General features: G+C 45.0%; 1 protein-coding gene and 1 pseudogene across 2 annotated transcripts in view; one reads left to right on the top strand and one right to left on the bottom strand.

The window, feature by feature from the left end:
- The window catches only part of LOC306663696 (platelet-activating factor acetylhydrolase IB subunit alpha-like), a 428,586-nt pseudogene that overhangs the window by 8,746 nt on the left and 407,229 nt on the right, over positions 1–12,611 (top strand). The gene's annotated exons all lie outside the window — the stretch shown is intronic.
- Positions 1–12,611, bottom strand: part of ZNF879 (zinc finger protein 879) — a 261,034-nt gene that overhangs the window by 129,499 nt on the left and 118,924 nt on the right. The gene's annotated exons all lie outside the window — the stretch shown is intronic.

Genomic DNA, 12,611 nt, shown 5'->3' with positions numbered 1-12,611 from the left:
GGAGTGCTGCCCGGGGGAGGTGGCGCCTGTCCTTGTTGGGGTTGCCAAGAGTGAAGTGGGCGTGCGCTACCACTTTAATCCTGCTTCCCTAAAGAAGCTATCCTTAGATCCTGTCGGAGGGCAGTGAGGATAGACATCCTTGGCCAAGTCTGACTTTTCCTTTAAAATGAGGGGGAGCCCAGAGGAACCTTTGCCAAGGAGTAGGTAAGGTACATGGTGGCCACTCCATGAACCATAGTTAGTATATCCAGTTCCATAGTTCAGTGTCAGGCAATTCTCTGAGAACTTCAAAATTATCACTGTGTGAAAAGCTAGTAAAACCCTTCAGTTAAATATGTGCCCAGCATTGAGGTAGTTGCAACAGATCTGACACTTTGGAAATTGCTGAAGTGTTTGACGTTTTAGTGTAGAAAAATGATGCCTTAGGTTGTAAAATTTGGTTTTCTAAAAATAACTGCTAAGTTTCTCTGCCTCTTTGCTGTGACAAATACCATGTCCAGAACCAAACTTTACCCAGTGTCCTAGAGCCCTCTTCTAACTAGAAGGGCCAAGGTGGACTCATCGCAGGAAGGGTGCAGCAGCCCAGGGGGCATTAATTAGAAGCTCCTTGTCTCCTCAGAGGGTACTTCATTAACAACCTTCTAGAAGGGACAGAATAGGCTGGTAATCTTGGTAATCAAAGGGCTTTGAAGGCGCTGGCGATGTAGTTCAGTCGATAGAGTGCTTTGCCTAGCATGCACGGGGCTCTGGGTTCAATCACCAACACCCTCCAGCCCCTCCACCGCCCCCCCCCCCCCAAAAAAAGGCTCTGGCCGCTTGAACATTCCAGCCTCCCAGGGCTAGTCTCCAACTTCCAGGACCCAAGCCTGCTTCTATTTTCACACTACGACCTGATTACCTATCTATACTGACTACCTGTCTTAATTCTTGCTTCCTTGTAACTGCCAAGCCCAGTTTTAGCAAGAATCCTGTTAAGTCTCCCACCCTGGATAGCGGATCAAGTTCCTTAAAAGATGGAGACGGTTGGCAAGTCACCGGAGAAGTCCGCTTTATTACAAGATGAGGCTTACATATATACTCTTGGGGCTTCCGGGTTAAGTGAGAAAGTGACGTGTGGGTTTCTGATTGGTCCGGCTTGCCGCCGGTGGGAAAATAGGTGGTGGGAAGCCGAGACTTATGGGAAGAAGAAGCCGCTCAGGGGCCATCTTTGGTGTGGATCGGACTGCATATGGAACCTTACATTCCCCCCTCTTTGGTTTATGGGAATTCGGGACGTTGATTTTCAATCTGGCTGCTTCTTGCTGATCAGGGGCGTCGTCAAGGGGCCCAGGGCAGGGGGGGTTGGTTGTGAGGGGAGAACAAAGTGTTGGCTATTATATTGTATAATAAGCCATGTCAGATTACTTCGTCCCCCGTAAAGTCCATAAAACTCCCTTGGAGCCATAAGTCCTCAATTTGGTCTAGGAATTCATTGTAGTCATTAGTCGGGTGGAGGAGCCATGCATCAGTGTCCAAGGTCCGTAGAAAGGATATTAACCTTGGAAGAAGTTGGGGGAAGTCCATCATAGCAGGACGTCACCAGGCGTTGTTCCCAGTAGGTAGCAGTTGATAGTTCCTGAGGAGAAGCTGGTTAAAGGCTTGGTTAGAAATTTTTTGTACTTGGTCTCTAACGAACCTTATGAGACAGGGGAGGAAGAAAATGATGCAAAGAACTCCAATAAGAGGACCTAATAGAGGGAGGCAACTACATAATTTTTCCCTGTGGTGGTCACTGCTCCCGGGGATGAGGCCCCTTTGCAAGTTGCACAGGGTTCCAGTTTGTTGACAGGTGGACCAAATCCAGCTAGGGTCAGGGAAAAGAAGGGGAAAAAAGCAGAAAGGTAGGAAGTTATCATTCCTCCTGAATGGGTGAGAGGCGCGAGAGACGGAGTTTCAAAGGATTAGAGGGATCCACGGAACTGGTGTAGATGTTCGGCTTGCCCGTATTTATAGGGTCAGGATGCAGAGGAGTAGGGGATGAGTCTCCTTGGTCAGCTGGGCAGGGTTTTAACCTGGAAATATGGATCCAAGGAGTGGTCTCGTTAGAAGGTAGGATGAGTTTAGCTGCGGTGGGGGTACTAAGGATTACTGGGTATGGGTGTGGTTGGTGGAGTATAATAGGCAAGATCCCCTGGGTTCAAGGAGGGAGGAGGGGAGGTTGCAAGAGGACGGGGAAGTAACCAGTCTTGATGTTTCCAAAGTTCAGCTCTAAGGTGAGAAAGGAGAGGAAGGCTGAGGGTATTTGGGATGTTTAGGGAGGTAGGAACGATTCCGGGGGGTACAGGAGATCTTCCATACATCACCTCAAAAGGGGACAAATTGGTAGGTTTCTTTGGAAGTAAGCGTACTTTAAAGAGTGCCAGAGGGAGGAGGCGAATCCAGTCTAAGTGGAGTTCTAGGGAAAGTTTGGTGAGAGTCTCCTTTATGGACCGATTTGCTCTCTCAACCTTACCTGAGGCCTGGGGACGATATGGGCAGTGTAGATGCCAGGGTAAGGCTAGAGATTGAGAGAGAGATTGGATTACTTGAGCTGTGAATTCCGGTCCGTTGTCCGATTGAAGGGAGGTAGGCATCCCAAAGCGTGGGATAATGGAGGTAAGGAGGTGATTGGCGACAGTGGAGGCCCTTTTGTTGGTAGTAGGAAATGCCTCAATCCAGCCACTAAAGGTATCTAGGAAAACTAGGAGGTACTGGTGTCGGCGAACAGGAGGCATGTGTGTGAAATCAACTTGCCAGTCTGCCGCCGGAATGGAACCGCGGGCTTGATGTGAGGGATATGGGTAAGGAACTGTAGTGGTGTTAGGGTTGGTTCTTTGGCATATAACACAAGTTTGAGAAAGTTGTTTTAGCATTTCTCTATCTTGGGATGTGAGAGGAAAGAAGGATTGTAAGAAACGAGACAGACTTTGAGGACTGGAGTGAAACAAGTCATGCAGCATTTGAAAGAGAAGTTTCTTGTCCGGGATTGGACTGGGAGAGGACAAGTGAAGAATGGGGGGTGGGGTCTCAGATGACTCGCTAAATGCCGCGTTCTTGGCAGCAGTATCAGCTAATCGGTTTCCTTGTGTAGAAGGAGAGTTGTCCTTCTTATGGGCTTTACAGTGGATAATTCCGAGCCGTGTGGGTAGTTGGGACGCTTGTAATAGCTTGTGAATTAGGTCAGAATTGGTAATGGTGTTCCCACGAGTTGTCATAAATCCTCTCTCTTTCCATATTGCCGAATGGGAGAGGAGTGTGTGGAACACATATTTAGAGTCGGTGTATAAGTTTAGGGTTTTCCCTTCGGCCAGAATGCATGCTCGAGTTGCCGCGATAAGTTCAGCTTGCTGATTGGTGGTACCCGGAGGGAGAGGTTGGGCTTCTATAGTGGCTGTTAGGGAGACTATGGCATAACCAGCTTTGGGGGCTGTTGGACTTCTATATGAGGATCCATCCGTGAACCAATTGTGATCCGCATGGGGTAAGGGGCCCTCGACAATGGTAGAGGGAGAATGAGTTAAGGATTGTAATCTTTCTAGACAGTTGTGAAGTGGAGGCTCTGGGGTAGGGTGAACAGGAAGAAGAGTGGCTGGGTTGAGAGGAGAACAGGATTGAAAGGATATAGAAGGGTTTTCTAAAAAGGAAGTAATTAGGGCTAAAACTCGTGAGGGGGGTAAAGTATGCAGGGACTCGTAAGCTAGGAGATCCTTTAGATGGTGTGGAGAGCATATAGTTAAGGGGGCTCCAAAAGTAAGTTTAAAAGTTTACTGTGGGGTCAAGTTGTTTTGATAAATAGGCTACTGGGGCAAATGTGGGGCCCTGCATTTGTCCCAGTACCCCTAGGGCCTGTCCCTGATTTTCATGAACATAGAGAAGAAAGGACCTTGTTAAATCTGGTAAGTGTAATGCAGGGGCGGATAGGAGTTTGAGACGTAGGTTATTAAAAGGCGTTTTAGGAGAGGAGGGGAGTAGTTCATTTGGGTCTCCTTTAGAGAGATCGTAAAGGGGTTTGGCTAAAAGAGAAAAGTTAGGGATCCAAGCACGGAAATACCCTGCTAAGCCCAAAAAAGAGAGAATTTCAGCCTTGGTTTTAGGTACGGGCCAGGACGAAAGGGCTTGTTTCCTGTCAGTAATGGATTTATGTTGTGGTGTGAGTAAGAACCCTAGGTAAGTGACTTGGGAGGCTGAGATTTGAGCTTTAGAAGGTGTCACTTTGTATCCATGTTGGGCCAAAAAGTTAAGCAAGGCAGCCGTGTCCCGTTGAGAGATATCCCAAGAAGGGCTACAGAGAAGGAGATCATCAACATACTGCAAAAGTGTGGAAAGAGGACAAGTGGGGTAGAAATTTTTGAGGTCATGGGAGAGGGTCTGTCCAAATAGATGTGGGCTGTCCCTAAAACCCTGAGGAAGAACCGTCCAAGTGAGCTGTTCGGAGTGTCGTGTGTGGGGGTCGGTCCATGTGAAGGCAAAAAGGTCCTGTGAGGAAGGGTCTAGAGGTACGGAAAAGAAGGCATCCTTCAAGTCCAGAACTGAGAAGTGAGTGGAAGAAGCTGGGATGAGAGAGAGTAGAGTGTAGGGATTGGGAACAAGAGGGTGGATGGGTTTGACAGCGGCATTTATGGAGCGGAGGTCCTGTACCAAACGGTAGGAACCATTGGGTTTTTTTATACCCAGAATGGGGGTGTTATAGGGGGACTGAGTGGGACGTAGATATCCTTTGTGAAGAAGGTCAGAAATAATGGGAGAAAGTCCGAGAAGGGTAGAGGTGGTTAAGGGATACTGAGGCTGAAGAATAAATTTGGTAGGGTCCCGTAATTGGATGGAGACTGGGGGGCACTGAGCTATGGAGGGATTGTCCGTGTCCCAAACTGAGGGGTTAACAGGGTGGGAGATACGTGGATGTGAGGAGGTAGGATCCTGAAATAGGGCCATAAAAAAGGAAGTAGAGGCATCGAAAAGTGGGAAGGAAATAGACGCCTTGAATTGGGCTGAGTGGATATATGCGTTTCCCTCCTACCCCGACAATAGGAGTGGAACTAGGAGTGGTGGCACCATGGAACTCTGTCAAAAGTGAGAAGGTTGCTCCTGTATCTAATAAAAAGGTGACAGACCGGCCATCCACTACAAGGGTTACCCTAGGCTCGCGAGTGGTGATATTGAGGGTCGGGTGTGGCCCAGGGCTCCGTCAGTCCTCTTCAGCTAATCCCACTATCGGAGGACAAGAGGGGGGCATTCTAGCGATTGGCCCTTCACCCCTTCGGGAGAAGGGGCAATCGGAGCCCCAATGTCCTGTTTGTTTACATTTGGGACAGGGTTTATTGGGGGGCCGTGGCTGAGGACAGGAGCGTGACCAATGACCCTCTTTTCCACATTTAAAGCAAGCTCCAGGAGGGGCCCTTGTAGGGATCGGGAATTTCTGTGAATGGGGAACAGGATGAGGAGTCCCCCTGATCATTTGAGCAACCATTAGTAAATCAGTTTGCCTGGCCTTATGCCTTAGGCGTTCTTTTTCGTCATCTCGCCCATGGAAAACCTTAAAGGCCAGCGACAGAATCTCACTTTGAGGAGTTGCCGGTCCATGTTCCAATTTTTTTTAATTTGGCCTTAATGTCGGGGTAGGACTGAGCTAGGAAACTGGTCATAAGGATATGACGGCCCTCATCTGTGTCCGGGTCCAGTGTGGTATATTGCCTGAGGGCCTGAGTAAGCCTCTCTAGAAACTCAGTGGGGGTTTCATCCTTTTTTTGGATAATTTCCTGGACCTTCTGAAAATTAACTACTTTGCGGGCTGCCTTCTTTAGGCCCACAACGAGACATGAGGCAAACCGATCTCGGGCTTGTATGCCTTGATTTGTATTGTAGTCCCATTGTGGATCGATTTCTGGGACCGCTCCAGGCCCTAGAGGGAAAGTAGGGTCTGTGCGATGTGTTTCATTCGCATGAGTTTGAGCTGCATCCCAAACTCGTCGCCGTTCCTCGGTCAGGAGGGTGTTGGCGAGGAGCATATATCTTTAAAAGTTAAGCTGTAGGCTTGTAAAATCCATTGGAATTAGGATCGGAGGAATAGGAGCCCAATTTGCGCTCCATCTGAGATAAATCAGCCAGGGAGAAGGGGACGTGGACACGGACAATACCTTCAGCTCCAGCTACCTCCCTTAATGGGACCATAAAAGTGGGAGGGGCCGGAGGGGGTCCATGGGAGCGCGTGAGCGGCGGGCTGAAGGAAATAAGTGGAGCAGTGGGTGTAGGAGCTATGGGCGCCGGAGCCAAGGCGGCGGGGGGGGGGGGGAGAGGGGAGGAAGGTGGCTCCGGGAGTATAGGGTTGAGAGGAAGGGCCCTATAAGGGGGAGGCTCATCGGCGGGGTCAAAAGAATCAAGAGAGGAGGATGGGGGAGGGGAGGACAATGGGGAAGCAATCTTAAGGGATCTCCTTCCACTTGTTCAGGCGCTGGCAATAGTTGAAAAGGTCCCTTAAAAGATTTGGATCAGAATTTTGTCAATAATTTGGGTTTGATGTCAGGCTTAAGGGAAAGAGGTCCAAAATTTTTGAGGAGACACTGGAGGGGCATGTCTGCCACCGGGGAAGATGGGGAGGTCCCCATGGTTAGAGGGAAGAAGGGTGTAGGGAGCGGAAGACCTTGGGCGAGGAGGGAGCAGTCTGCGAGGTAAAGGGCGTCCCCAATGCCTCGAGAGAGACCCGGAGGGGGATCAATCTACAAGGTAAAGGGCGTCCCCAATGCCTTGAGAAGGATCCGGAGGTTCCGGAGACGGAACGGAAGGGAAAGCCCGATGGAGATCGTCACCTCAATCGCTATTCCCAAAAGGGTAAGGAACCCGGATGGCCATGAGGTTACCAGTACTGGATTTAGGCAGTTGGAGAGGAAAGGTGACTGAGGTTCCCCGGGGGTAGATTAAGCTCCTCACTCCTCATAAAGTGTCTTCTATTGGCCTCTTTTGTGTTCTGACGGAAGGGCACAGGGGTCCACTGTGACCATGAAGGTCGTGGTGGGAGGTTGTCCCCCCTTAACTCAGCGTCGGGAGGCTACCGGACAGTCATGGCTAGTACTCCCGTGTATAGCTGAGGTAAGGTGTGCTCTTCCAGGGGGAAACTTACGAATTTTCGAAGCCGGTGTTGAGTGTCGAGAGCCAGCGCCGGAGCAAGAGGACGAGGGTGGCCTGCCAACAGAGGAACGGAGTGCCGTTGAAGGCTAACTCCGTCCCGGGTTTCGGCACCAATAAAAGATGGAGACGGTTGGCAAGTCACCGGAGAAGTCCACTTTATTACAAGATGAGGCTTACATATATACTCTTGGGGCTTCCGGGTTAAGGGAGAAAGTGACGTGTGGGTTTCTGATTGGTCCGGCTTGCCGCCGGTGGGAAAATAGGTGGTGGGAAGCCGAGACTTATGGGAAGAAGAAGCCGCTCAGGGGCCATCTTTGGTGTGGATCGGACTGCATATGGAACCTTACATTCCTCATCCCCCACCCTTGATGCATTAAGTCCTTAACTTGCCTTTAGCAAGAATCTACCTCTTGTTGTTTCCTCTTAGTAATTTTTCATCCACTAACACCTTTTACCCTGCTTGTTGGCTAAAAATCCCCAGCTGTCTTTGTTGTATTCAGAATTCAGCTCTGTTTTGCTGAAGCTTCTCTACAGAATAAAATCTGGCTTTACTGCATTTTATTAGTGTCCAGCTCTTTCTCTTTCACAGTTGTCCGAATTATTTCAAAACATGGAAAAATATGAAAAATTTCACAATTCATACAAACTAAGGTAACTCAGTGTTAGCACAAAAAGGATGCAAATCTCATGAATCATCTCAGCTGTTTATTCAGAAACAAAGCTTCACACAGGAACAGGGGGTGCAGGGATGAAATGGCATCTGGGGGCCCACTTCCCTAGTGGAAAATGAGCCACTAAACAAAGAAAGGGACTGACTTTATATAGGTTGTTGAGAGGGGTGGTCTAGTGAGCATATCAGTTTTCTTGGGCACTCAGGAATTTGGGGTCTGTTCTATCAATCAGTGAATGTGTCGGTTTGAGGGCTTAGGAATTTGAACTTCTGGGTTGAGTGTCTGCAGATAGTTTTTGGAGAGGATCTGCTTTTGAAGGGGATTAATGCCCTCTAGGAACTGTCACTTTAGAGGTGATAAAACACTTCCTGTCTTCATCTGTAAAACCTTTGTCCTAGGAGATGAAGGCTGTCAGTGTCTGATCTTCTGTTTCATTACCCTTTCCCAGGCCACATCATCTTGGGGATTTTTCATTTTTCATATCTAATATTCAGCATCAAACAATTTTATGAAGTAAAAACCTGTCCCTGCACAGGGACAGTTTTTCTCCAGGACCACAAGGGCATTCTGACATAGAAGCTATATGGATATATTCAACACAGTTTTTCTTGTAGAAATGGCTCTTGGTAAAACTTGACAGTGCAGAGTGTGCAATTTTCAAACAAGCACAAACAAATCAGAAACAGAAAAGTCGAAAGTACATTGGAGAGGAGAGGAGTAATAATGTGATGGAGATACCAGATCTGATTATAAAATGAAATTATAAGAACTTTATGAATCAGTGCCTGGGCAAAGGGTTAAATTCTCTCCCTCCCCTCTGCCAGCCTGTATTTAAGGAACCTAATTAATGGTGGATCCCTATCTATAAGATTGTAAATAGCTATCTCTAGGAAGTCTAACAACTCTCTTTGTAAAACTTTTAGGAATATAGCTACATCCTTACTTGCTAGTGTAAATTTTAGTCACCATGCCAATTATTTACTGTCTAAACTATAACCTCAGGGGCTTAGTTGTTAGAAATATATCTCCTAGGGAGATAAACTCAAGTCATTTTGAGATACTGTTGCCCATGGAAAAGGACACTTCATGATAACAGTGTTTTACTCTCTTTGTTCTGTACCTGTGAACTACTTATAAAATTTTGGTACATGGTCCTTGGTCATGAAGGTGAGGAATTCTAACCCACCAATGTTGTAATGGTCAAGAAATGATGTCAAATTTCCTATAAAGAGATCAGGGCCTCAGAATTTCAGAGCACTGGCTTATCTGGGTCCCCCAGAGTAAATAAACATGAGTTTTCCAACCCTCCCAGTGGTGCTTGGTCTCTTGCTGAGCACAATTTCCATAATAATAAGTCCAAATCTATCAAGATTAGATATGCACGTGGAATAAACGGAACAGTTAAAAGAAAAACATTGTAAGACCATATTTTAAAAACTCTAGCTCTATGTCAAAATGTAAGGATACACAAATATTGAAAATCAAAGGTTGGATTTTCAAAAGGCTAGGCATGGATACCATGGCTGACGCAAAGGGTTTGATCCTCAGCACCACATGAAAACAAATAAAATAAAGGTTAAATTCTTAAAAAAAAGACTGGGCATAGAACCACCATATGAACTAGTCATAATCACTCCTTAGTATTCATTCTAATGAATTAAAGTCAACTTAATACCTTGATACCCGTGTTTACAGCAGTATAATTCATTAGAGCCAAACTGTGGAAACAGCCTAGGTGCCCATCAACAGATGAATGGATGAAGAAAATGTGGTATATATACACAATGGAGCTTTACTCAGCCATTAAGAAAAATGAAATTATGCCATCCGCAGGAAAATGGATGGAACTTGAGACCATTGTGTGAAGCAAAATAAGCCAAACTCAGAAGGTCAAGGGTCATATGTTTTTTCTCATGTGGATGCTAGAAAAAGGAAAAGTAAGATGGGGGCAATTGCATGAAAAACAAAGGGAGATCAGTAGAATAGAGGAAGGGACAGGGGTGGGAAAAGGGGAAGGAGGAGGAAGTTCTGGAGAAGGATATTGGCCAGATAACATTGTTATATTTCATGCATGTATGTAACGAATCTGACATGTACAACTGTAATGAAATTGTTATATTTCATGCATGTATGTAACGAATCTGATTATGTACAACTGTAATGCACCAATGAAAAAATGTGGAGGGAAAAAAGTCAAAGGTAGGAAAAAGATATACCAAATATTAACCATGTGAAGTTAATATAGCTACATTTAATTCAAAGTAAATATAAGACAAAAATATTTCTAGAGGTAGAGAAGGAAATTAAATAATATTTAAAGGATTAATTTGCCAGGGAATAAAAATATTCATAAAAAGTATGCATTTAATAATGTAACTTCAAAGAAAAAGTTGATAGAACTACAAAGAGAACTAACAAATATACCAGAGTTATTTGTCACCTATCTTTCTTATTAATCGATAGAAAAGAATGATCACTGGCCAGGTGAGGTGACACATTCCTGTAATCCCAGTGGCTCAAGAAGAAGGGGCAAGAGGATCGTGACTTCAAAGCCAGCCTCAGCAACTTATTGAGGCCCTAAGCAACCTAGCAAGACCCTGTTGGTTCAATTACTGGTACAAAAAAAAAAAAAAAAATCACTGAAGATATGGAATATTGGAATAGCAAAATATCAAAGTTGATATAATAATGATGTAGACAATTCCATTTCAAAATTGGAAAAGTCACATTTTAAGCACATATTTATGAAAATGATCTCATATTAGTTCAAAAGTAGCCTCAATACATTTCAAAGAACTGGTAACATAGAACTGACAACAATGCAAACAAGTTAGGCATTTTTAAAAAGACTAGAAACTAATAAATAAATAAATAAATGGAATATTTAGAGGAAACCATGGAGCCTTCAAAGCATTATGTTAAAGAAAATAAAGCAGATTGGATAAGACACTAGTCTAATTTTACTTCCTCCCATTGTCCACTGGTGGGGTTTAGGACATATCACTTTAAAATATGTGAGAAAGAGAGAGGAAGAGAGAGAGAGAGAGAGAGAGAGAGAGAGAGAGAGAGAGAGAGAGAGAGAGAGAGAGAGAGAGAGAGAGAGAGTGCAAGGGAGAGAAAGAGAGAGAGGGAATGTCGGGGGAGCTATTCTTAAGTAGTGGAATCTCACGGGCTAATAACAGACCAGTGACTGGCTAGGAAGTTCGTGGGCTAACAATTTGGGTTGTAAAGTGGTGTGGGGGAGACAGAATAATGGCAGCAGCAAAATAGCAGATCTGATGCCAATATTCCTCCCTTTTTGTTTTTATAGATAGTGGGGGTGGGACGATGGTCTTTCTTCTGTAGCTTCTTCCTGCTGGTTAGGGGTGAAGAGTCTCATTCCTGTAAAAAAAAAAAAAAAAAAAAAAAAAAAAAAAAAGAGGATTAGAAAGGACCTTAGATGGGAGCAGAGTTTTTGGAGCTGGAGGTGTCAATAGTGAATTGCAGGTCTCAGCTTTGGGTGTCAGGGGCTGGTAGTCTTGAAGGAGAAGCGGTCGATTGGGCGATTGGTTGATGAACTTGTGTGTGTTCACCAGCTCCAGAACTTGTGTATCTGATCTTATAGGAACTTCTGTAGGCAATTTAGCAGGCATGGTCCTGTTTAGGAAGATCTGTAGATGTTAAGACGACCCAAAACTTCTGATTCTGACAGTTTCCCTTGATGGTTATCAGGCACTCCTGCCTAAGAATCTCTTTAGTAACCTCCAGTCTTCTTGGGGCTAACATAAGTGTACATCTTAAGTGTACATCTTATGTTTAACTATTGTTTTTTTTTTTTAAATGCTCAGGAATGGCTATGTTTTGGTTTAACTGTTTTGGTAGGCATTCAAGAGTAAGCTGGTCCAATCTTGTTCTTATCTGTTGTTAAGGGTAAGCTGAGTTCCCACAGGGGTTATTCATGGAGAACTCGAGAGCAGCTTCTTAGCTCCTTCAGTGCCATTTGCTAGGTAGGGTTTCCTTGATGAGGTGGCTTCTTTTGGAAGCATTAGGGATGGTTCCCTTTTCCAGTGACCCTCGTCTGCAGCAGGTGCACTGATTGGCTTCTCTTCCTCTAGTGGTCTCATCAATCTCCCTGATTGGAAGGTTGTGTGGCCCAGAGTTGCAAAGCTCCTTAGAGAAGTTCTCTTGTTCCCTGGGTTCAGGCTGACTATGAGGGCAAGAACCAAATATTGGTTTCTTGGCCCTTGTATTTTAATATCAATCTCTAAGGTTGATCTTAAACATCCAGTAAGCCAGTGTCACCAGTCATAAAGTAAGAGTACTGGACTTTATTAGAGTTTACAAGGAAAATACAAAATGGAATTAACAACAATAAAACATTTAGTTTATGTAATAGCTATCTTGAAATTTGGCTGAGCTGTACATTATGTCCCCTGTTTAAGATCACAGTAATTTTACAACAACAAAAATAATTTTTTGAATATAACTTTAAATAAACTGAAGTCTGGCTTATTTGGGAGCCATTCTGACATGTGGCAGGGTGGGAGGCAGAACCTTATCTCAGGTAAGGTGGGGCTCTTTACAAATCTTAGGTAAAGTTTTCTAATTCTGATGCTGATCTTTGCCTCTTTCTTAAAATTTTAAGAAGTTTACATATGTTGTTCCCTGAGACTATCTGAACATTAGTTAACACAATTTAACATTACATCAAAAACATGAATCAAAGAAAGGTTGAGAGAGCTTTCAACTCTCCTTTTGTGTGGCAAAGTGGCAAAATGCTTTCATGTTTCATGATATTAACCTTTAAACAAATCAGGCTCT

The sequence above is a fragment of the Sciurus vulgaris genome (assembly GCF_902686455.1).
Source record: "Sciurus vulgaris genome assembly, chromosome: 6".
NCBI lineage: Eukaryota > Metazoa > Chordata > Mammalia > Rodentia > Sciuridae > Sciurus > Sciurus vulgaris.
This window is presented reverse-complemented; position numbering and strand designations above follow the sequence as displayed.